Source organism: Pelodiscus sinensis, unplaced genomic scaffold (assembly GCF_049634645.1).
Source record: "Pelodiscus sinensis isolate JC-2024 unplaced genomic scaffold, ASM4963464v1 ctg61, whole genome shotgun sequence".
Taxonomy (NCBI): Eukaryota; Metazoa; Chordata; order Testudines; family Trionychidae; genus Pelodiscus; species Pelodiscus sinensis.
In genome coordinates this window covers 703,907-727,082 of record NW_027465843.1, presented here as the reverse complement: position 1 = coordinate 727,082, position 23,176 = coordinate 703,907, and the positions used below count along the sequence as shown (strand labels likewise).

At 59.4% G+C, this 23,176-nt stretch overlaps 1 protein-coding gene across 6 annotated transcripts in view; it reads left to right on the top strand.

Annotated features, from left to right (window-relative positions):
- Positions 1 to 15,239: 15,239 nt before the first annotated feature.
- The window catches only part of SHANK3 (SH3 and multiple ankyrin repeat domains 3), a 708,141-nt gene continuing 700,204 nt past the window's right edge, over positions 15,240 to 23,176 (top strand). For 5 of the 6 annotated variants that reach the window (XR_012898753.1, XR_012898754.1, XM_075914851.1 and 2 more), the window contains exon 1: positions 15,240 to 15,397. The gene's annotated coding sequence lies outside the window, so the exon portion shown is untranslated. The remainder of the gene's footprint in view (positions 15,398 to 23,176) is intronic. The other variant, XM_075914853.1, reaches the window with a different exon arrangement.

The following is a 23,176-nucleotide window of genomic DNA, read 5'->3' as shown; positions in this document are numbered from 1 at the left end:
CAACAGCGCCCCCCCCCAGAGGGAACAGCCGGCATTTCGGCAACAGCGCCCCCCCCCCGAGGGAACAGCCGGCATTTCAGCAACAGCGCCCCCCCGAGGGAACAGCCAGCATTTCAGCAACAGCGCCCCCCCCGAGGGAACAGCCGGCGTTTCTGCATTACAGAGTCAGATATTGGGCTACTATAGATATGATTTTTACACTTAATTTGGCAGCGTTTATGCTCTGCCTCCTGAATCTGCCCCTCTCTGAGCATGCCTGGCTTTGCCGTGAGGTTCCTCAGGGAGTGCCCTCACTCTGGACCCCAGAGGGAATAATGCAGGTGAAAATAACACCAATTTCTTACCGGTATGGCTGTATTGCACCCACCATGGGGGTTCAGGGCATATGGCTGGGGGGGTGCAATATGACAGTACAGCTACATCTACATTGGCAAGATTTTGCGCCAAAGCACTTGCTTTGGCGCAAAAACTTGCTTCCTGTCTACACTGGCCATGAGTTCTTGCGTAAGTACACTGACATTCTAATGTATGAAATCAGGGCTTCTTGCACAAGAACTAGGATGCTCCCGCTCAGGAATAAGCCCTTTTGCACAACTGTTCTTGTGCAAGAGGCCAGTGTAGACAGGCAACATGAATTACTTGTGCAAGAAAGCCCTATGGTTAAAATGGCCATTGGAGCTTTCTTGCACAAGAGAGCATCTACACTGGCACGGATGCTCTTGTGCAAAAGCACATGCCAGTGTAGACGCTCTCTTGCGCAAATACTTTAACACAAAAACTCTTGCGTTAAAGAGTATTTGTGCAAAATCTTGCCAATGTAGACACAGCCTACCTGGATGAAATGTAAGTATGGGGTGGAGTGCAGGTTTGGGGTGTGTGAGGAGGGGCTCGGGGCTGGGGTATGTGTGTTGAGAGGGGTGTGTAGGGGTGCTATTTGGGGGTACCGATGCCTTCCTCCCCCGTCCCCCAAGATTCATACAAGAACGCTGCTGTCCTCCTTTGTCGCTCTCAGGGAGCGAGAGGAATGGTCACAGCGCGAATCACTCAGTCCTCCGCCCCCACCAGCCCTCGTGTGTCCCATGGCAGGAGACTGAGCCCACACCCCTGTGTCTCTGTGGTCCAGGGAAATCCTTCGCCTGGCTCGCAGCAGCTCTGACTGAGGGATCACTGGGCCCTTTTGGCCCAAGGCCTCTCTCCTAGGGCGTGAGCCTGCCCTGTGCTGTGTGTGGGGCCCCTCCATGTGGCCACCTCTCTCACCGATGGGCTGAAGCAGGGTGGGGCAGCTAGGTGCTGGTGGGAATGGCGCAGTCACAGCAAGGCCTGGGCACACAGGCCCCAATCGGCTTCACTGGAAACAAGCTACAGGAGAAACTGACCAGACAGACTGGCCCACTCGGCCCAAGAATTCGTGCTGCTCCTTCCTCAGCAGGGCCCATCTCCGCTAACCTGGCTGCCCGGCAGCTCAGCTGGGGCCTAGACGGGAGCAGCAGGATAGGCACAGCTGCCGGGGACTGCCCCCACCCTCCCATGCGCCGCTACTGCTGATTTCACTGGTTTTTCAGGGTTTGTAAAAGGAAAATGCTCCCTGATTAATCCCGGAGCAGGCGGTAATGACACTGCACCGAGGCACAGCCCCTGCGCATCTGAATGTGTAATCACCGCAGTGAGTAACATACGGCTCTCAGCTCAGCCGGGGGTGCTGGGCTTCTCACGGCAAGGCCTCCTCTCCAGGGGGCGCCCACTCGGGAGCCACAGCTCTCAGGAGGGGGAGGGAACCCCAGCATTTTGGCCAGTTATTCATGGTTAGATGCTGGAGGCCCCCGCCGTGGTGCTGGACTCTGAGAGCCAGGTGTCCTCAGACAAAGGAGGATTATTTTCCCCATATGACAAATGAGAAACTGAGGCACAGAGCTGCAGGGACTTGCCCAATGCCACATGGGGAGTCTGTGACAAAGCCCAGAACTGAACCCAGCTCATCTGGGTCAAGTAGTCCAGTCCCTGAACCTCTGATTCTCCTTCCCCTACAGCCCCTGCATACAAGGCCTGGCTGTGTTCAGGGCAGCTGTTGTGTGCACCCACACTGGGCAACAGCCAGGCAGAATCAGGACTGCACGGGACCCCTAGAGATTATCAAGTTCAGTCCCTGCCCTCACAGCAGGACCAAGCACCATCGAGATCATCCCTGACAGCTGTCTGTCCTACCTGCTCTTAAATATCTCCAGGGACGGAGATTCCACAACCCCCCTAGGCAACTTATTCCAGCGCTTAACTCCCCTGACACTTAGGAACTTTTCCCTAATGTCTAACCTGAACCTCCCTTGCTGCAATTTAAGCCCATTGCTCCTTGTTCTATTCCCAGAGGTTAGAAGAACAATTGTTCTTCTTTCTCCTTGTAACAACCTTGTATGTACTTGGAAACAATTCTCATGCCCCCCCTCAGTCTTCAACAGACAAAAGAAATCGATTTTTTTTGCTCTTGCCATATAGGTCATGTTTTCGACACCCTTTGTAGTTTTGTTGCTTTTCTCTGGACTTTCTCCAATTTGTCCACATCGTTCCTGAACTGGACACGATACTCCCCTTGAGGCTGAAGCAGCGCCCAGTAGAGCAGAAGAATTATTTCTGGTGTCCTACTTAAAGAGGTTTGCTTTTTTTGCAAGTGTCACACTGTTGACTCATATTTAGCTTGTGAGCCACTGACCCCTAGATCCCTTTTCTCAGGGGTCCTTCCTAGGCAGTCTTTTCTGATGAAAGGGCTAGAAAACATGAGCTATGAGGGAAGAGCGGAAGAACTGGGCTTGTTTAGGTTGGGAAAGAGAAGACAGAGGACTGGACAGCAGCTTTCAGATACTTACAAGGTTGCTACAAGGAGGGGGAAGCAGAACATGCTCCTGTGGGGAAGAGCAGCGCAACACAATTCTTGTCCTCTTTAATGTCCCGCAATAGTCGTTTGGCATCAATGGACTTTTCCCGGTGGGAAGGACGTAGGAACTTTGACTGAAGATCTGCATTTGATACCACGTCTCTCTGCCGCCTTGTGACATGCGCAGGCACAGGGCTAAGAATACAACTGCTCCCATATAGCCGTGCCACCGGGCTGCTCAGCCACTCAGTAAAGGCCAAACACACCCTGATCAGGCTGGTGCCTGTTTTAACAGCCCTAATACCTGTGGGCTGGCTTGCATCCTTCCAGCCTGCTTGCCAGGGGTCGGTTGAGACAGGGGCCCTTGGCCTCAGGCGCTGGAACTCAGGGGCTGCCTGTGACGGACCGGGCCGTGTCTGGGCACAGCTGAGGGCATCCGCTCAGGGCGAATTGCTCAAATCCGGGGCCCCTTACAGCCCCCGACTGGTGACCTCTCCACAAAGGCCACAAACCAGTCCCACAGAGAACTTCAGCTGCCTGCCTGAAGCCTCCCGAGCAAAACCCCTCCGACACCCCAGCAATATCCGTGCCCCAGATGGCCCCGGGCCTATACACAGGTGGGGGGTCCTAGCACCCAATCCCACCTACCCCGAACAAGTTCTGTCCGGTTCCAAGAAACCAGCCACAGATCCCTGGTCAATTTACCCTCTGGACCTTACCCACAAATCACGCTGGGCCAATCCTTTAGAATCTATATCTAAAGGTTTATTATTACAAGAAAAAAAAGCCTGAGAGTAAGGTTATTAAAGTACAGTACGTTACATGCACCGAATCTCCCAGTTCTCGATGCAGGCTCTAGCAGAGATGTTGCAGCTGCTGGTTTAAAAGTTCTTATTGCACATCCTAAGGTCAGGATGGGTTCACAGGTCTTCCGGGCTCTTCAATCCCTGCAGTGCTGCCTCTGGGATGAAGTGCTGAGCTGAGAACAAAATGGCATCGACCACATGGCCTCTTTATACTCCTTCCTGGCCTCTTCTTGTATGCAGCAAGTCACCTGGTCAGAGGCCAATCTCTATGTTCCCTGCTGGCTGCCCTCAGGTGACAAACCCCATTCTTTGGGTGTGTCCATAGCCTATTGAGAGCCATTGTTCCACAGGGCTTTGCTACTCAGCCTGTCCATAGCAATGCTCTACCACATTCAGAGAAATATTCAGCTTCCACACAGATTACAGATTCCTACCTACACACACAGACATTATACACTCACATAAATAGCGTACATAAGATCAACAAACAATAAGCTCCCATTCAATACCCCACATGGCTCCCTTTCATACCAATTTCTAGGGCCAGCACCCCCACCTAGGGGTGCAGCAGCGATCTGGTTGCTTCCCTCCGATTCGGTAATGTGACACTGCCACATCCCCTGATGTGAGGTGTTTCCTTCATTCACAGGTTTGCAGTTTGGTTCTGGGGCCCTCAGCGCCCCTGCTCCCCCATTGCTCCAGCCCCCGCTGCCACTCACCCCAGAACCCTGCCCTGGCCCAGTTGGAGAGCAGGAGGCATTTCCAGGCCAGGCCCAGCTGCCTGTGGTCAATCTGCCGTGACTAATTAGCAGGAGCAACCCCCCCAAGGAGCACTGCCTAATTAGCCCAGAGAGTGGTGATTAACAGCTGGGGTGGGGAGAGGCAGCACCAGGGAAGGAGAAGGGGTAGCCATGCAAGGCCAGGGAGGCTATCAGAGGAACCTGGGCGTCTGACTCCCACGCTAGCCCCCTGCCTCCCTAGGAGAGCCCAGCCCCGCGCAGGTCAGAGCCCCCCTTTGAATCCCTGCCCCCAATCCAGCCCTTCCCAGAGCGAGTAACTGCCCCCCTGATCCCTGCCCCTCCCAGAGAGACTCACTGTCCCCCTCTCTTCCCCCCAGCCCCTCCCAGAGTGACTCACTGTCCCCCTCTCTTCCCCCTGCCCTTCCCAGAGTGACTCACTGTCCCCCTCTCTTCCCCCAGCCCCTCCCAGAGTGACTCACTGTCCCCCTCTCTTCCCCCAGCCCCTCCCAGAGTGACTCACTGTCCCCCTCTCTTCCCCCAGCCCCTCCCAGAGTGACTCACTGTCCCCCTCTCTTCCCCCTGCCCTTCCCAGAGAGACTCACTGTCCCCCTCTCTTCCCCCTGCCCCTCCCAGAGAGACTCACTGTCCCCCTCTCTTCCCCCAGCCCCTCCCAGAGTGACTCACTGTCCCCCTCTCTTCCCCCCTGCCCTTCCCAGAGTGACTCACTGTCCCCCTCTCTTCCCCCCTGCCCTTCCCAGAGTGACTCACTGTCCCCCTCTCTTCCCCCTGCCCCTCCCAGAGTGACTCACTGTCCCCCTCTCTTCCCCCCTGCCCCTCCCAGAGTGACTCACTGTCCCCCTCTCTTCCCCCCTGCCCTTCCCAGAGTGACTCACTGTCCCCCTCTCTTCCCCCCTGCCCTTCCCAGAGTGACTCACTGTCCCCCTCTCTTCCCCAGCCCCTCCCAGAGTGACTCACTGTCCCCCTCTCTGCCCCCCCATCCCACCCTCTCTCAGAGAGACTCACTGTGCCCCTCTCTTCCCCCCAGCCCCTCCCAGAGAGACTCACTGTCCCCCTCTTCCAGCCCCTCCCAGAGCGATTCACTGTCTCCCTCTTCCAGCCCCTTCCAGAGCGAGTCCCTGCCCCAGTACCGCCAGGGGATCCCACCTGCTCGGCTAGTGAGGGGGGAGCTGGCTCCAGGGGCTGTGAGGGCTGGGGCTGCAGCCCCCCCTCGGCCAGCCACGCTGCCCCCGCTCAGTCTGAGTGGTAGAGGATGCCAGGTTGGGGCCCCTGTTGCCACCCGTGGCCGAAGCAGGAGGGCGGGGCCCTGACAGTCCCTTGGGCTCGTGGCTGCTGCTCCCCAGGGCTCTCCGCCACCCTCGCCCGGGAGCAGGCCCAGACCTGAGAGGAGGGTCCCCCCTCAGCACAGGGGCTGCTCACCCCTCGGCGCCCCCGCACGAATAGCTGGGCTGGCGCCGGGACTCTGTGGCCCCAGGAATCTTGCTCCATTCCTGCCTTTCTGGTGCGTCGCACGGCAGCCACGGGGAGCCTGTGCCCTGAGGCTGGCTCTTGTGCCCTTTGAGCTGCCGCAGGGCAGCTGGGCACCCCGTCTCCCTGCAGGCTCTGCCAGGCCTGCGCATCCTGCCCAGGGACGGTGGCCTGCGGAGCTACAGGCTGCTGTGATCCATGGCAGGTTACTCACGGGTCCCTCCCTTATGCCCCCAGCAGCCTGCCTGGGGTCACCAGGACTGCCCACGGTGACAGCCTCTGTGCTCCATGGCTACAGTTCGGTGAGAGCCCGGCAGCCAGGGGCTGGGCCAGTCCCCATGCGCTGCCCAGCACCGCGTTCCAGGGCCAGCCTGCAGCCCATTCTCCAGCTGGCTCTGGACTCTGACCTGCCGCGCCGTCTTCTCAGGGGCGCCCCTTTCCAGAGCCTGCCCCGTCCTGCTCACCTCCCTGCACCCTGCTGGGCTGAAGGCTGGTTAATGTTGCTCGCTGTTCTGTCTCAGCCGGCTGCCAGGCCTGTGGCGCCCTTCTCCTCTTGCCCTACGGCCAGCTGACTGCTCTGAACAGCCCTCGGGGGATGCCTAGCCCGCAGAGGGCTCCAGCTGTGGTTCCCTTTGCCGATCCCGGGCAGCCAGACCCTGCCCCGGCTCTGTACCCCCACGGGGACGATTTCGGGTGTGATTAGCGTGTCAGCCCATTTTCTCTCTCCCTGCCCAGGTGGGTGTTGCACTCAGAGCTGCAGGACCCCTGCCCCTCCAGGGACCTCTGAGATCTGCATCTGCGCAGTCCAGCCCCGGGGCAGGAGCAGCAACATGAGGCCTCTGTGGCAAGTAGGTGAGTTGCTGGGCCAGCACTACTGGGCCGGGGGGGGGGGGGAGGCTGCATGGCTGCTCTGGGCGGGCACCCAGGTCAGTATCACTGGCGGGGAGTGTCTGTGCAAAGCTGATGTCCTGCGGTTCAGGCCTGACTAAGCAAAGAGGGGTGGAGTCTTGGCGCATGAGCAGTGAGCAGACGGGGCCGGAGCTGGCTCGGTGTTGCAGCGGCTCTAGGTCCTCCACAGTCCTAGCCAGGTGCCTGCGAGACCTCTGGGTGCACCTCTTCCCCTCCCCCAGGCTTGCGATTCCTCCCCCTGCGCTAGGCTTTGCCAAGCTGTGACGGGAGCAGGCTGGGTGTTGCTCCGGGACACTGCTGTTCGCCTGTACTTCCCTACAGGCGGCTGTCAGACGGTGGATCAGGCAGCACATGTCTCAGGCTGGACACTGCTTCCACGGGAGTCCGACCCCTCTGGGCCTTGCCACAGGGAGCTGCGTGGGATGAAGGGGAGGCTGTGCTAGTGTCTGCCCTCAGGCTTCTCAGGAGTCCAGTAGGATGCCCAGTTCCAGACTGGCTCTGGCCCTGGCTGATGGGTGCTGGTCTGAGTGTAGCCTCAGCAGGGGCAGGTTTGAGTGGGACGTTTGGGACCACGGCTGACCCGGGACAGCAGGTGGGGACTGAGGCACCAGGTTGTCCCCAGGAAGTGACATTCGGGGGTGTTCAGTTGTACATGGGAGAGGGGTGGGACCGTGCAGATGAAGGTGGGCTGTGCGGCACCAGGGTGAAAACTGAAACGTGGCTGGTGACCGTTGTATTCGATTTAAACCAACCCAAGTCTCAGCAGGAGCCGTGTGGGTGTTTCAGCAAACACAGCCGGGAGTCCTGTGGCAGAAGGGTCAGTGTGACAGACCGGGCCGTGTCTGGGCACAGCTGAGGGCGTCCGCTCACGGCAAATTGCTCAACTTTGGGGCACCTTACAGCCCCCAGACTGGTGACCTCTCCAAACAGGCCACAAACCAGTCCCACAGAGCGCTTCAGCAGCCTGCCTGAAGCCTCCCGAGCAAAACCCCTCCGACACCCCAGCAATATCCGTGCCCCAGATGGCCCCAGGCCTCATACACCGGTGGGGGGTCCTAGCACCCAATCCCACCTACCCCGAACAAGTCCTGTCTGGTTCCAAGAAACCAGCCACAGATCCCTGGTCAATTTACCCTCTGGACCTTACCCACAAATCACGCTGGGCCAATCCTTTAGCATCTAACATCTAAAGGTTTATTATTACAAGAAAGAAAAGCCTGAGAGTGAGGTTGTTAAAGGATAGTACATTACATGCACCGAATCTCCCAGTTCTCGATGCAGGCTCTAGCAGAGATGTTACAGCTGCTGCTTAAAAGTCCTTGTTGCGCATCCTAGGATCAGGATGGGTTCACAGGTCTTTCCAGCTCTTCAATCCCTGCAATGCTGCCTCTGGGATGAAGTGCTGAGCTGAGAACAAAAGATGGAGTCCACCACATGGACTCTTTATCCCTCCTTCCTTGTCTCTTCTTGGCTGCAGCAGGTCACCTGGCCAGCGGCCTATCCCTACGTTCCCTGCTGGCAGCCCTCAGGTGACAGCCCCCATTCTTTAGGTGTGTCCTTGGCCCATTGAGAGCCGTTGTCCCACAGGGCCTCGCTGATTAGCATGTCCATAGGCCGGGCTCTGCCCACTGCTCTACCACATGCAGGGAAATATTCAGTATCCACACAGATTACAGATTCCTACCTCCACACACAGACATTATACAACCACATGACTAGTGTACACAGGATTAGCAGACAGTGAGTTTCTATTCAGCACCCCACATGGCCCCTTCTATACCATTTCTGGGGCCAACACCCCCACCTATGGGTGCAGCAGTGATCTGGCTGCTTCCCTCAAATTCAGTAACGTGACAGTCAGGGCGTCCATTTGTGGGGCTGGAGCGCACTTTGTCAGATGCAGGGAGGGGCAGGGATGTAATTGTCACGCCAGTCCCAGTGGGCTAGTCGAGCCTACTCTGAAGCATTTACATTTGCACCCTGCCTTTTTCTTCTTCTAATCGCACACAAGTCTGTTAAAGAACTTCTCCAGTGCCGGGTTGACCCCTTCCCCACATATGTGCACTGCCCTGTGCACAGGCACCTCCACAGGCTGCCCCCCAGGTGTGCACACACATCATGCACAGACAGCTAAACAGGCTTCCCCCCAGGTGTGCACACACATCATGCACAGACAGCTGAACAGGCTTCCCCCCAGGTGTGCACTCACCTCATGCACAGACAGCTGTACAGGCTTCCCCCCAGGTGTGCACTCACCTCATGCACAGACAGCTGTACAGGCTTCCCCCCAGACAGCTGAACATGCTGCACCCTCAGATGTGCACCACCCCGTGCACAGACAGCTGTACAGGCTGCCCCCCCCAGGTGTGCACACACATCATGCACAGACAGCTGAACAGGCTGCCCCCTCAGATGTGCACCACCCCGTGCACAGACAGCTGTACAGGCTGCCCCCCCAGGTGTGCACACACCTCATGCACAGACAGCTGAACAGGCTTCCCCCCAGGTGTGCACACAACTCATGTACAGACAGCTGAACAGGCTGCCCCTCAGATGTGCACCACCCCGTGCACAGACAGCTGTACAGGCTGCCCGCCCCCAGGTGTGCACACACCTCATGCACAGACAGCTGAACAGGCTTCCCCCCAGGTGTGCACACACATCATGCACAGACAGCTGTACAGGCTGCCCCCCCAGGTGTGCACACACCTCATGCACAGACAGCTGTAAAGGCTTCCCCCCAGGTGTGCACACAACTCATGTACAGACAGCTGTACAGGCTTCCCCCCAGACAGCTGAACAGGCTTCCCCCCAGACAGCTGAACAGGCTGCCCCCTCAGATGTGCACCACCCCGTGCACAGACAGCTGTACAGGCTGACCCCCAGGTGTGCACACACCTCATGCACAGACAGCTGAACAGGCTGCCCCCCAGGTTTGCACCGCCCCGTGCACAGACAGTTTCACAGGCTGCTCCCTGAGATGTGCGCGCGCACACACATGCTTGGCTCATGCATTCACCCCTCTGCGCACTCTTTTGCCACCCCCGGCTCCCTCCCACGGCTCCCCCGCCTGCTGCGCATCACCAGCTTAGCCTCGCGCGTCTCTTCTCAGCAGCCATGAGCCGGGAACTGTCAGGAAACCAGTGGAAATCGCACAGAAAACCTTGAGTTTTGCAGATTTTAGTGTGGTCCCATGAGGCTGTTGCCAGGGTGACAAGCCACGCATCCCCCAACAGGCACTTACACCTGTTGGAGTCTGTGAGTCCGGCCTGGGGCTCCCAGGGGACCCTGACTACGGGCCCATTTCAGTCCCCCAGCCCCTGGCAAGCCGGGGTTTGCCCACTCTTGGGAGGAGAGCCCCGGCCATTGGGCCCCTCCTTGCCCCCTGTAATAGAACGGTTTCTGGGGACACTGCTGAGAGGGTCACATCACGGAAAGTTGCTTAGAAACTGGGCTACTTAGAGCCCACGCCTGGGGGGTTTCCTCTACAAGGCACGAAACCCGGCACACAGAGCACTTCTGTTTGCCACGTTGGCCAGGACGAAGTCTCGCAACCAGCCCCCTGTGCCACTACCAGCACCGCACCTCACACAGGCGAGAGGTTGTGGGAACCAGTCTCATCAAATCCAGACGGGTTCTCCCAGTCCAAAAGGCCCAGCCACATTCCCAGGGCAACTCAGATCTCAGCTCTTACCCAAAAGAGCAGCCTGGGCCGATCTTTTAGAATCTACAGTCGGAAGAGTCATTAACAAAAAAAGAGAGAAACGTTTTAGGGTAAAATTGTTAAAGGAATCAAGTGACATACACCAAATGTAAGGTTCTTGGTGCAGGCTTGCAGCGGAGCTGAAATAAGCTGCTGTCCGGAAAGTAACCCACAGGCAGCCTGACACAAAGTCGTCATAGTATGGAGCTCCCAGGTGGCAACTGGAGACCTGTTGGTCCCCCGAATCCTTGGGCGTTGTCTGGATGGATTGTGTGGGCTGGAAGTACGTCCTTCCACTGCGGTGAGGAGATGGCACGAGCCCCACCTGCCCTTGGCAAAGGCAGGTGTGTTCACCCCTCTGACTGGCTGGCTGCAGGCAGAGGGCAGTGGAAGTCCGGCTCCATGCTGGATAAACAAAGCCATGAAGCTAAGTAAGCGGGGAGGGAGCCAAGTGAACAATCACAGGAGGAGAGAAACTGCCCCCCAAGGAGGCTTCCTTGCGCTCCAAGCCGAGGCGACGGACCCTGGGTAATGCGGGAACAAACCCTCCTTCGTGGCGGGGGCGTAGAGCCCAGCAGCCTGGGGCGTGCGAAGGTTGAGTCCCCCGTCTGCAGGGCAGCGGATTCAAGTAGGAAATCGGCCTGGGCAAAGCTGCTGCGGCGCTAGCGTGAAGGTTTAGTCTCCAGTCTAGGGCGCGGGTTTAGGCTCCAGTCTAGGGCGCGGGTTTAGGCTCCAGTCTAGGGCGCGGGTTTAGGCTCCAGTCTAGGGCGCGGGTTTAGGCTCCAGTCTAGGGCGCGGGTTTAGCCCGCTCTTCTATCCTCGCTCGGGATCATCTCTGCTGGTGGCGCCTTAGCTCAGGTTTGATGATTACAATCCCGCCTCAGTGCTGCGTGGGAAACTGGAGGAATGCTTGAGGGGACTGGCTGGAGCCCGGAGCAGCCCCCACAGGGAGGCGGGGGGGATGCACTACGCAGTTGTGACCCCAGCCGCGGTTCCAGTCTGCATCCCCCTCCCGGAGCCATGGCCCAGCTCCAGACATGGGCGGGATAAAGGGGGGCACACAGAGACCATTGCATTAGCGGAAAGCTCCTGAGAGCCACACGTGGTGGCTGCTTGGAGCAGTTACGGTCTGCAAGAGCCTCAAAGGCTGCTGGGCCTGCAGGCTCCCAGACTGAGGAATTGGCCACCCCCCAATTCCTGGTCTCTGTGTGCCTCCCTGAGTGCCAGAATGGGGTGCCCAGACGGGCCTTCCCCCGCCTGGCTCCATGCTCCCCTTCTGTTCCGGGAGACACCACTTCCTGCTGCCTCCCACTTGCTGTGCTTGGCTCCTGTTTTGTAGTCTCTGACCTTCAATTCAGGTACTGCAGCCAGACATGCCAGGCAGCTCAGCGCCTCCGCTGTCCCCATGAAACCCTCTGTACGTAACACCCCCAGCGCAATACCCCCATGCAGCACCCTCGCTTGCTGGGGAGCCTCCCCCAGCCTCAGCCTGCCACTCCATGGAACTGGGAGCCCAAAGGCGTTGTCAGAAAGGTATTGCAGAACTGCTGCTCTCGACATTTGCACACTCGCTGCAGCGCAGACGCAGGCGTGTTACACAGATGGGCACACTTGCATGCACACTCACTGCTGCGCAGATGCAGGCGTGTTACACAGATGGGCACACTTGCATGCACACTCTGCTGCGCAGACGCAGGCGTGTTACACAGATGGGCACACTTGCATGCACACTCGCTGCAGTGCAGATGCAAGCGTGTTACACAGATGGGCACACTTGCATGCACACTCGCTGCAGTGCAGACGCAGGCGTGTTACACAGATGGGCACACTTGCATGCACACTCACTGCTGCGCAGATGCAGGCGTGTTACACAGATGGGCACACTTGCATGCACACTCTGCTGCGCAGACGCAAGCGTGTTACACAGATGGGCACACTTGCATGCACACTCGCTGCTGCGCAGACGCAGGCGTGTTACACAGATTGGCACACTTGCATGCACACTGCTGCGCAGACGCAGGCGTGTTACACAGATGGGCACACTTGCATGCACACTCGCTGCTGCGCAGACGCAGGCATGTTACACAGATGGGCACACTTGCATGCACACTCGCTGCTGCGCAGATGCAGGCGTGTTACACAGATGGGCACACTTGCATGCACACTCACTGCAGTGCAGACGCAGGTGTGTTACACAGATGGGCACACTTGCATGCACACTCACTGCTGCGCAGATGCAGGCGTGTTACACAGATGGGCACACTTGCATGCACACTCACTGCAGTGCAGACGCAGGCGTGTTACACAGATGGGCACACTTGCATGCACACTCTGCTGCGCAGACGCAAGCATGTTACACAGATGGGCACACTTGCATGCACACTCTGCTGCGCAGACGCAAGCGTGTTACACAGATGGGCACACTTGCATGCACACTCTGCTGCGCAGACGCAGGCGTGTTACACAGATGGGCACACTTGCATGCACACTCGCTGCAGTGCAGATGCAAGCGTGTTACACAGATGGGCACACTTGCATGCACACTCGCTGCAGTGCAGACGCAGGCGTGTTACACAGATGGGCACACTTGCATGCACACTCACTGCTGCGCAGATGCAGGCGTGTTACACAGATGGGCACACTTGCATGCACACTCTGCTGCGCAGACGCAAGCGTGTTACACAGATGGGCACACTTGCATGCACACTTGCTGCTGCGCAGACGCAGGCGTGTTACACAGATTGGCACACTTGCATGCACACTGCTGCGCAGACGCAGGCGTGTTACACAGATGGGCACACTTGCATGCACACTCGCTGCTGCGCAGACGCAGGCATGTTACACAGATGGGCACACTTGCATGCACACTCGCTGCTGCGCAGATGCAGGCGTGTTACACAGATGGGCACACTTGCATGCACACTCACTGCAGTGCAGACGCAGGTGTGTTACACAGATGGGCACACTTGCATGCACACTCACTGCTGCGCAGATGCAGGCGTGTTACACAGATGGGCACACTTGCATGCACACTCACTGCAGTGCAGACGCAGGCGTGTTACACAGATGGGCACACTTGCATGCACACTCTGCTGCGCAGACGCAAGCATGTTACACAGATGGGCACACTTGCATGCACACTCTGCTGCGCAGACGCAAGCGTGTTACACAGATGGGCACACTTGCATGCACACTCTGCTGCGCAGACGCAAGCGTGTTACACAGATGGGCACACTTGCATGCACACTCGCTGCTGCGCAGACGCAGGCGTGTTACACAGATGGGCACACTTGCATGCACACTCACTGCTGCGCAGATGCAGGCGTGTTACACAGATGGCCTGACTTTTTCTTTAAAATGTACGAATTGTTCTGTATTTTCTGCATCCCCATATCAGTACTGGCAGGTCCTGTTGCTGGCCAGCTGCCTGCCCAGCAGTGATGACTGGGGAGGCCCTAGGCCCACACACAGAAATTTGGGAGGGGGGGCGGTGCTTTTTTTTGTAAATGTGGTCCACAAGCGTGTGAATGCACCCCCCCGATGGGGTTGCCAGGTGTCCAGTATTGTACCGGACAGTCTGGTATTTGCACGCTCTGTCCGGTAAAAACAATCAGAAAATACTGGACATGTGCAATTTTTTTGTGTTTGTTTTGCTCAACAACTTTGGTTCCCCCCCTTTTTTTCCTTCAACAAAATTTTTTTCCTGGTGGTTTGTTTTTATTTTGGCGGGGGGGATTCGGTATTTCTGGCAACCCTACATGGTATCCCAAGTAAGCGTGCTCCGGTCGCCTGCAGGGCTGGCTGGGGAACGGCCCAGCCCCACCCGCGGCCTTGCTCCTGGAGGAGAGAGGGAAATCAGCCCCAGCTGGAGTACACTTACTTGGGGGACAGTGGGGGGTAAGTCTGCACCCTTCGCACTCCCCCTGTGGATGGGCCTGGCTCCAGGGGCTGATGATGACGGTGGGTGTGCAAAGCTGACGATGGAGCAAAGCTGCAACCTGTGGGGTGGCCGCATCCCCTGCTGGTCCATTAACCCAGCTCTTGCTGCATGCCAGCTCTCGGGGGTGGGGGGCGGTTCTGGACTGGTGCCTCGCGCGGGGGCTGGGCTGGGCCAGTGCCTTGGGCAGGGGCTGGTCCCAGCTCTGGGGTAGGGACTGTATTGGTACCTCAGGGTAAGGCCTGGGCCCAGCTCTGCATGTTCTATCCTGCCCCACCTGGCCTGGCTCCGCGTACTCCCATCTGTCCCTGTCCGCTGTCGTTTTCCTGCCTGGCCCCACACATTCCGTCCTGCCCCACCTCTCAGTCCAGCCCTGTCCTGTCTGTCCAGTGCCCGGTTCATGCCCCTCCCTGTGGGGTGACAAACAGCCCTGCGGTGGGGGCGGGGGTTTCCTCTGGGCACGGAGCAGGAGGAAGTGGAAATCACGGCTCTGGCAAGGTGCTTCCTGGCTGTGCAGATAGTCTGGGGAAGGCGCATCCTGACTCGCCTGGTGTGTGTCCAGATTCCCTGCGAAACACACATGCGTGTGCGCGCGCACACACGTGCCTGCACACGCACACACCCTTGCACATGCACACACAGTTCTTCCCTCACGGGGCACGCCCCACAACACACACGCACACAGCAGAGGCATAAACAGGCCCCCGGTCCCGCTCCGCCCAGCGTCACGCCTTTGCCCCGGCTGGGGCCGTGCTTCCTGTGAAGGACCAAAGGGTCCGCGAGGGGCCAGCCCTGCTCACGAGGTGTCTTTGCCTGGGGAGGCGGGTTCTGTCCAGTGTCTGGAGCCAGGGCAGGCCAGAGCTCTTCCTGGCAGGAAAGGGGCCGAGCCAGCGGCTGCAGGGTTCCTTTTGGCTCTGGCCCTGAGTGAGGCTGGGAGCAGGAGCCGCGGTGGAGGTAAGGGGGGTGCTGGCTGGGCTGGCCCTGAGTTCTGGGCAGGGCAGAGGGCCTCCCCGGATGAGATAGGAGTTGGGGGGGGCGGCAGGAGAGACCCTCCTGCTTTCTGATGCTGGCTACTGTGCTTCAGGGGCCCGGCCTTCTAAAGCGCCGGCGCCGCTCACGGAGTTATCTCCTCGGGCAGAGCCCCCGTTCCCGTCCCGGGGAGCTGCCAGTCCAGCCAGGGTGGCTGCTCCCGTGCTGGGCGCTCTGCCCCGGGCTCCCCTGCTGTTGGGCTGGGCCCTGGCTGGCTCTTGCCAAGGGCGGTGCACAGCGCAGGGGGTGGCCAGGGGAGCTCTCGGGACACGTCCAGCCACGCGCTTGCTCGGGGGGCCTGACCCAGGGCCGTGCGCTCAGCTCCTGCGTGCGGCCGGGAAGTGTCTTCTCGCTGGCAGGGAGGCGGCAGCCCGGAGAGCGGCCTTGCTCCAGCCTCCTTCCCGTTCGCTAGCTGCTCCAGCCGCCGGGGCCTGCCTGCCGCGCTGGGCGTGGGGCGGGGGCAGCGGGAAGGTGCTGGAGGGGGCAGGAACAGATGGGAAGAGGGGGCTGAGAACAGTTTAACTGGGATTTCATGGTATGCAAAGTCGGTTGATGAGGAAAGATTCAAAGAGCGAACAACGTCAGGCAGTGAGGGTGTAGGTACAATCAGCTGCATCCTGGAGCTCCCCGACGGTATAAGCGTCACCAAGAGCAACTGTTGTGAGTGAATTCTACCTTCCCCCAGCCCACGCACACCCACCCACTCACACGTACATGCAGCTGCACCCCTCACATCCCCACACGCACACATCCACAGACACAGCACATCCACACGCACACATCCACAGACACAGCACATCCACACGCACACATCCATAGACACACACACATCCATGCACATACACATAGACATGCACACATCCCCACACACAGCACATCCCCCCACACACAGCCATAGACACACTCACATCCACACGCACACATCCACAGACACAGCACATCCACACGCACACATCCACACACTACATCCATGCACATACACATAGACATGCACACATCCCCACACACAGCACATCCCCCCACACACAGCCATAGACACACTCACATCCACACGCACACATCCATAGACACACACACATCCACACGCACACATCCACACACTACATCCATGCACATACACATAGACATGCACACATCCCCACACACAGCCATAGACACACACACATCCACACGCACACATCCACAGACACAGCACATCCACACGCACACATCCACACACTACATCCATGCACATACACATAGACATGCACACATCCCCACACACAGCACATCCCCCCACACACAGCCATAGACACACTCACATCCACACGCACACATCCATAGACACACACACATCCACACGCACACATCCACACACTACATCCATGCACATACACATAGACATGCACACATCCCCACACACAGCACATCCCCCCCCACACAGCCATAGACACACACACATCCACACGCACACATCCATAGACACACACACATCCACACGCACACATCCACACACTACATCCATGCACATACACATAGACATGCACACATCCCCACACACAGCACATCCCCCCACACACAGCCATAGACACACTCACATCCACACGCACACATCCACAGACACAGCACATCCACACGCACACATCCACACGCACACATCCATAGACACACACACATCCACACGCACACATCCACAGACACACACACATCCACACGCACACATCCATAGACACAGCACATCCACACACACACACCATCCATGCACATACTCATCCCCACACACAGCACATCCCCCCACACACATCCATAGACACACACACATCCACACGCACACATCCACAGACACACACACATCCCCCTACACACATCCATAGACACAGCACATCCACACACACACACCATCCATGCACATACTCATCCCCACACACAGCACATCCCCCCACACATCCATAGACACACACACATCCACACGCACACATCCACAGACACACACACATCCACAGACACACACACATCCACACACGCCTGTACCGGGGGCAGGGGGCGGTGTTAGAGGGAATCGTATCGCCTGCGTCACTTTGGCCTTTGCTGCAGAGGAGTCTGGGGCAGGTGCCCATCAGTTGTGCGGCCCCAGGCCGCTCTGACCACACGCTTCCCCCTCTCCAGTGTATCCAGCTCTTCGCGCCTCAGCCTCGGGTGGGAAATCCGGCGCCCTAGGCTGGAGGACGGAGAGGCCAGACGCTCCGTGGGCTGCTAAATCCAGGCGCTCTTCCTCTCGGCTCCAGTCGGAATTTCTCTGGCTGCAGCTCCCTCGCCTGGCTCTTGGGCTGCCCGCTGGGTGGAAGCTGGGGGCAGGCTATGTGGACGCGCCCCACAACCGCCTGGAGAGGGGCAGCAGCCAGTGCTGGGAGCTTGCTAAGAGTTTGCCCCCTGCTGTCCCCTCCAAAGGCCAAGGGCTCAGAGCCATCCCCTGCTCCCTGCACTAAGCCTGGAGGGTCGCCCCCCCTTGGTGCCTCCTGCCCACCACGCCGCCCCCAGCCCTAGGCAGGGTCCCCAAGAACCTCCAGCAGCACAGGAGAAGCAGGCACACGGCTGATACATGTGGGGATGAAAGGAATGCAGTGTTACTGACATGCAGCAGGGGCCGGGCGCATGTAGGGCTGGGGGGCAGGGTTATAGATGTGGGGGGCCGGGCACATGTAGGGCTGGGGGGCAGGGTTATAGATGTGGAGGGCCGGGCACATGCAGGGCTGGGGGGCAGGGTTATAGATGTGGGGGACAGGGTTATAGATGTGGGGGGCCGGGCACATGTAGGGCTGGGGGGCAGGGTTATAGATGTGGGGGGCCGGGCACATGTAGGGCTGGGGGGCAGGGTTATAGATGTGGGGGGCAGGGTTATAGATGTGGGGGGCCGGGCGCATGCAGGGCTGGGGGGCAGGGTTATAGATGTGGGGGACAGGGTTATAGATGTGGGGGGCTGGGCGCATGCAGGGCTGGGGGGCAGGGTTATAGATGTGGGGGGCAGGGTTATAGATGTGGGGGCCGGGCGCATGCAGGGCTGGGGGGCAGGGTTATAGATGTGGGGGACAGGGTTATAGATGTGGGGGGCCGGGCGCATGCAGGGCTGGGGGGCAGGGTTATAGATGTGGGGGACAGGGTTATAGATGTGGGGGGCCGGGCGCATGCAGGGCTGGGGGGCAGGGTTATAGATGTGGGGGCCAGGCGCATGCAGGGCTGGGGGGCAGGGTTATAGATGTGGGGGACAGGGTTATAGATGTGGGGGGCCGGGCGCATGCAGGGCTGGGGGGCAGGGTTATAGATGTGGGGGACAGGGTTATAGATGTGGGGGGCCGGGCGCATGCAGGGCTGGGGGGCAGGGTTATAGATGTGGGGGCCGGGCGCATGCAGGGCTGGGGGGCAGGGCCAATGTAGAGCACTCCCCCACAGAGGGATGTACGGCGCCCGTTGTCCCTACATGGGGTTGTACCGTGCCCGTTTGCACACACAAAGGAGAAGTAGGGCCTGAGGGGAGAGGCTTAGACCCTGACTCCGGAGGCTTCCCAACTCGAAGCTGAAAGCCCCTCACTCTGCTGGTGCCCACCCAGCGCCTGCTCTGCTCCCTGTTGTGAGTGCGCAGCGTGTGTGCCAACCCGCACAGCTGCATCCCCATCATGTTCCAAGGGGGGAGGGCGCTGAGGCGAGGGGTGGGGCTGGCTGCCAGGGGGGAGGGCCCTGAGGTGAGGGGTGGGGCTGGCTGCCAGGGGGGAGGGCCCTGAGGTGAGGGGCGGGCCTGGCTCCCAGTGGGGGAGGGCCTTCAGGTGAGGGGCGGGGCTGGCTACCAGGGGGGAGGGCCCTGAGGTGAGGGCCGGGGCTGGCTACCAGGGGGGAGGGCCCTGAGGCGAGGGGCGGGGCTGGCTACCAGGGGGGAGGGCCCTGAGGTGAGGGGCGGGGCAGGCTACCAGTGGGGGAGGGCCCTGAGGCGAGGGGCGGGGCTGGCTACCAGGGGGGAGGGCCCTGGGGTGAGGGGCGGGGCTGGCTACCAGGGAGGAGGGCCCTGAGGCGAGGGGCGGGGCTGGCTCCCAGTGGGGGAGGGCCCTGAGGTGAGGGGCGGGGCTGGCTGCCAGGGGGGAGGGCCCTGAGGCGAGGGGCAGGGATGGCTCCCAGTGGGGGAGGGCCCTGAGGCGAGGGGCGGGGCTGGCTACCAGTGGGGGAGGGCCCTGAGGCGAGGGGTGGGGCTGGCTCCCAGTGGGGAAGGGCCCTGAGGTGAGGGGTGGGGCTGGCTCCCAGTGGGGGAGGGCCCTGAGGCGAGGGGCGGGGCTGGCTACCGGGGGAGGGCCCTGAGGCGAGGGGCGGGGCTGGCTACCGGGGGAGGGCCCTGAGGCGAGGGGTGGGGCTGGCTACCAGGGGGGGAGGGCCCTGAGGCGAGGGGCGGGGCTGGCTCCCAGTGGGGGAGGGCCCTGAGGCGAGGGGCGGGGCTGGCTACCAGGGGGGAGGGCCCTGAGGCGAGGGGCGGGGCTGGCTGCCAGGGGGGAGGGCCCTGGGGTGAGGGGTGGTCAGCCATGGCAGTGGAAGGGTGGGGCGCCCTGGCAGCTGGCTGTGCCCTGGGATTCCTGGAAAGGGAGCCAGTGGTTCTGTGGGGTGCTGAGGTGGGGGTGGCACCTGCCGGGGATCCCTCCAGGAGACCCAGCCCCCCCCCCCCAGCTGGCTTTGAACTTTCCTTCTCTCGCCCTCTCTCCTCACACATACTCTGGTTGCCATGACAACACCTTAAACTAACACTCGCTCCCCAGGCTGTGAGGGGGGCTGAGTTTGCAGGAGAAATTTATCTTCCTTGTTCCTCTCCCGAATCCCCTCCGCCCCCACCCCCAGCACCGCTCGCTGGCTGGCTGGCTGGCTCCCGGCGCTCGCTAGCGCTGCTATGGTTACTCCAGCCTCGCCATCCTCTCCCTGTGCCGTGGGAAGGCTCTGCTCCAAAGGTAAGAGCCGAGCTGGCCCTGCGGGCACGGTGCCGGGATTGGGGCTGCCCGGCACGCTAGCCACAAGTGGTGTTTCCTCAGCCTGGCACGGGAGAAGGGTGGGGAGCCTGTCAGCATAACGAGCATGGGCACGGGCAGAGTGGGGAGCGCATGTGCTGATGGACGAGTGTGCCAAGCCGTGTGCGTGCCAGGCACTAGCCAGCCTGTCTGCACGTGGGGGATGTAGCCCAGTTGGTTCGGGGGGTTTGTGCAGGGGGCCGGGGGCATATCTTCATAGGACGCATGTGGGAGTGCTTATCTTGCTGAATGGGGGGTATGTTTGCACAGGGCACGTGTGGGAGGATTCATGCTGGGGGAATACAAGTCGTGCTGTCACATGGCAGGAGTTGGTGACTAGGTGCCATGCGTTCATGGGGTACACATGGGAGTGCATGCGCTGCTGACTAGGGGCCGTGGTTTCACGGGGTACATATACAGTGCATGCGCTGTGAATAGGAGCCTCATCTTCACAGCACATACACAGGTGTGCATGGTGAATAGGGCCAGGGAATTAATAGGGGACGTGGAATTATGAGTGCTGGTGAATAGGGGCCATGCTTTTACCGGGCATATATGGGAGTGTGCGTATCAGTGAGTAAGGGCCGTGCTTTCTCCAGGCACACATGGGAGTGTGTGTATCAGTGAGTAAGGGCTGTGCTTTCTCCAGGCACACATGGGAGTGTGCGTATCAGTGAATAAGGGCCGTGCTTTCTCCGGGTACACATGAGAGTGTGCGTATCAGTAAGTAAGGGCCGTGCTTTCTCCAGGCACACATGGGAGTGTGCGTATCAGGGAATAAGGGCCGTGCTTTCTCCGGGTACACATGGGAGTGTGCGTATCAGTGAGTAAGGGCTGTGCTTTCTCCAGGCACACATGGGAGTGTGCGTATCAGTGAATAAGGGCCGTGCTTTCTCCGGGTACTCATGTGAGTATGCATCTCAGTGAATAAGGGCTGTGCTTTTTCCGGGTATATATATGGGAGTGTGCGTATGGGTGAATAAAGGCTGTATTTTCACCGGGATACATGGTAATGCCTATGCACTGGTGAGTAGGGCTCATGCCATACCACAGATGGAAATGTGTGCACTGGTGAATGGGGGATGTGAGTGTTTGAATAGTGATAGGGATTGGCTTTCCCAGGGCGCACATGGAAGTGCTTGTTCTGGTGAATTGTGGCTGTGTTGCACAGGGCACCAGTGTGACGGCGCGTTGGGGTCCCCCGTCTCCTGCACCCCGAAATGGCACAAACAGACTGCACCAGCCGGTGGAATAGAGGAAGTTTATTGCCTCTCCAGGATACAGCGCAGCACAGATGGAATCTGGTCACAGAGCTGGGCTAGGATGCCTCAGGCCCCCTTGAGATGGGGAAGACTGGGCCCCTAAACTCCAGCTCCTCCCCCTAGGCTGTCTCCTCCATGCTCACAGACAGCCAGCCACCAACTAACTAACTTCCAGCCCTGCCCCCCAGCCAGGGCAGCATTCCACCTTCCTTTGTTCCTCTCCATGGGGGGTGTCTGGCCACTGGTTCAACAAGTTTGGCATTACCTTGGCCTAGTGAGGTTTTCCCTGCTGGGTCTTGCTCCAGACAGCAGGGGTCACCACAGCCCAGCAAGTACCCCCACTACGTCACAACCAGTGGCAGTATGTATGTTAGAATAGGAATTGTTCTTACACATGGGAGCGTGTGCTGGTGAAAAGGGGCTGTGCACAGGGGAAGCAGCAGAGTTGTTTCTCAGATGCAGGGTGCCCTTTGGAGGGTCTGTGATATTGAGGGTTTCCCCTTGTGGGTTGTGGTGCACGTCTGAGTGCACATGCACACCCTGTGTCTGTGAGTAGGTGCCCAGGGTGTTGTTCTCCTGTGAGCGTAATGTGCACGGGCTCCCTGCATGCCACCCCATTGCCTGCTCCAAGCATTCCAAAATCACTGGCAGGGCCACAAGCCTGGAGAGATTGTGCCAGAGTAACTACTGGGACCCTCGTATTTGCCTGTCTGAGTCTGACCCTTCCAGCTGCTCTCAGGTCCCGCGTTGGGCTTGTCTCTGCAGCACATGGGCCATGCTACCGCTGTGTAATTGCCTCCTTGTGGAGCTGGGCCAGGTGTGTGGGTGTGTGCTTGTCTGAGCATGCATGCGTGCCATCATGTGTGCATGTGTCTGTAAATTCACTGCCCTAGTCTCTCCAGGGGAGAGAAGTCCTGTGCAATTGGGGATGGGGAGAGGTCTCCAACCAGGCTCCCTGCTTCCCACCACCTCCTCACATTGCTTCCTCCACCTCTTGCGCTTCTGGGACTGCTCCAGAAGGCGAGACGGTGGCTCGGGGAGGACTTGCATGGCCCCATGTGCATGTGCGTGCTTCCTGGCACGCAATGCATGCACATAGCAGGATCCTGCTGAGGCGGAAATGGGGACACTCGTGCTGAGACCTCTGCTACTTGGCAGATAACCTGGCACCTGGGCCCCTCCTGGGCCCTGTCCTTAGGAGAATTCTGGTTGTGCCCCCAATTTGAGGGCCCTGGCACGGAGGGGGATCAGCTCTGGGGAAGCAGACTGGGTTAAAGCAGGAGTCCAGCCTCTGTCCCTGGCTTTCAAGCCAAGGCGGGAGCTCCTACAGCCCTCAGTGATGTGCAGACTACGTCGGTCTGTGGCAAAGCATTGTGAGAAATGTGGCTGAACATGGAGGTTAGTTTGTGCTCCTGCCTGGGGCTGTGGGG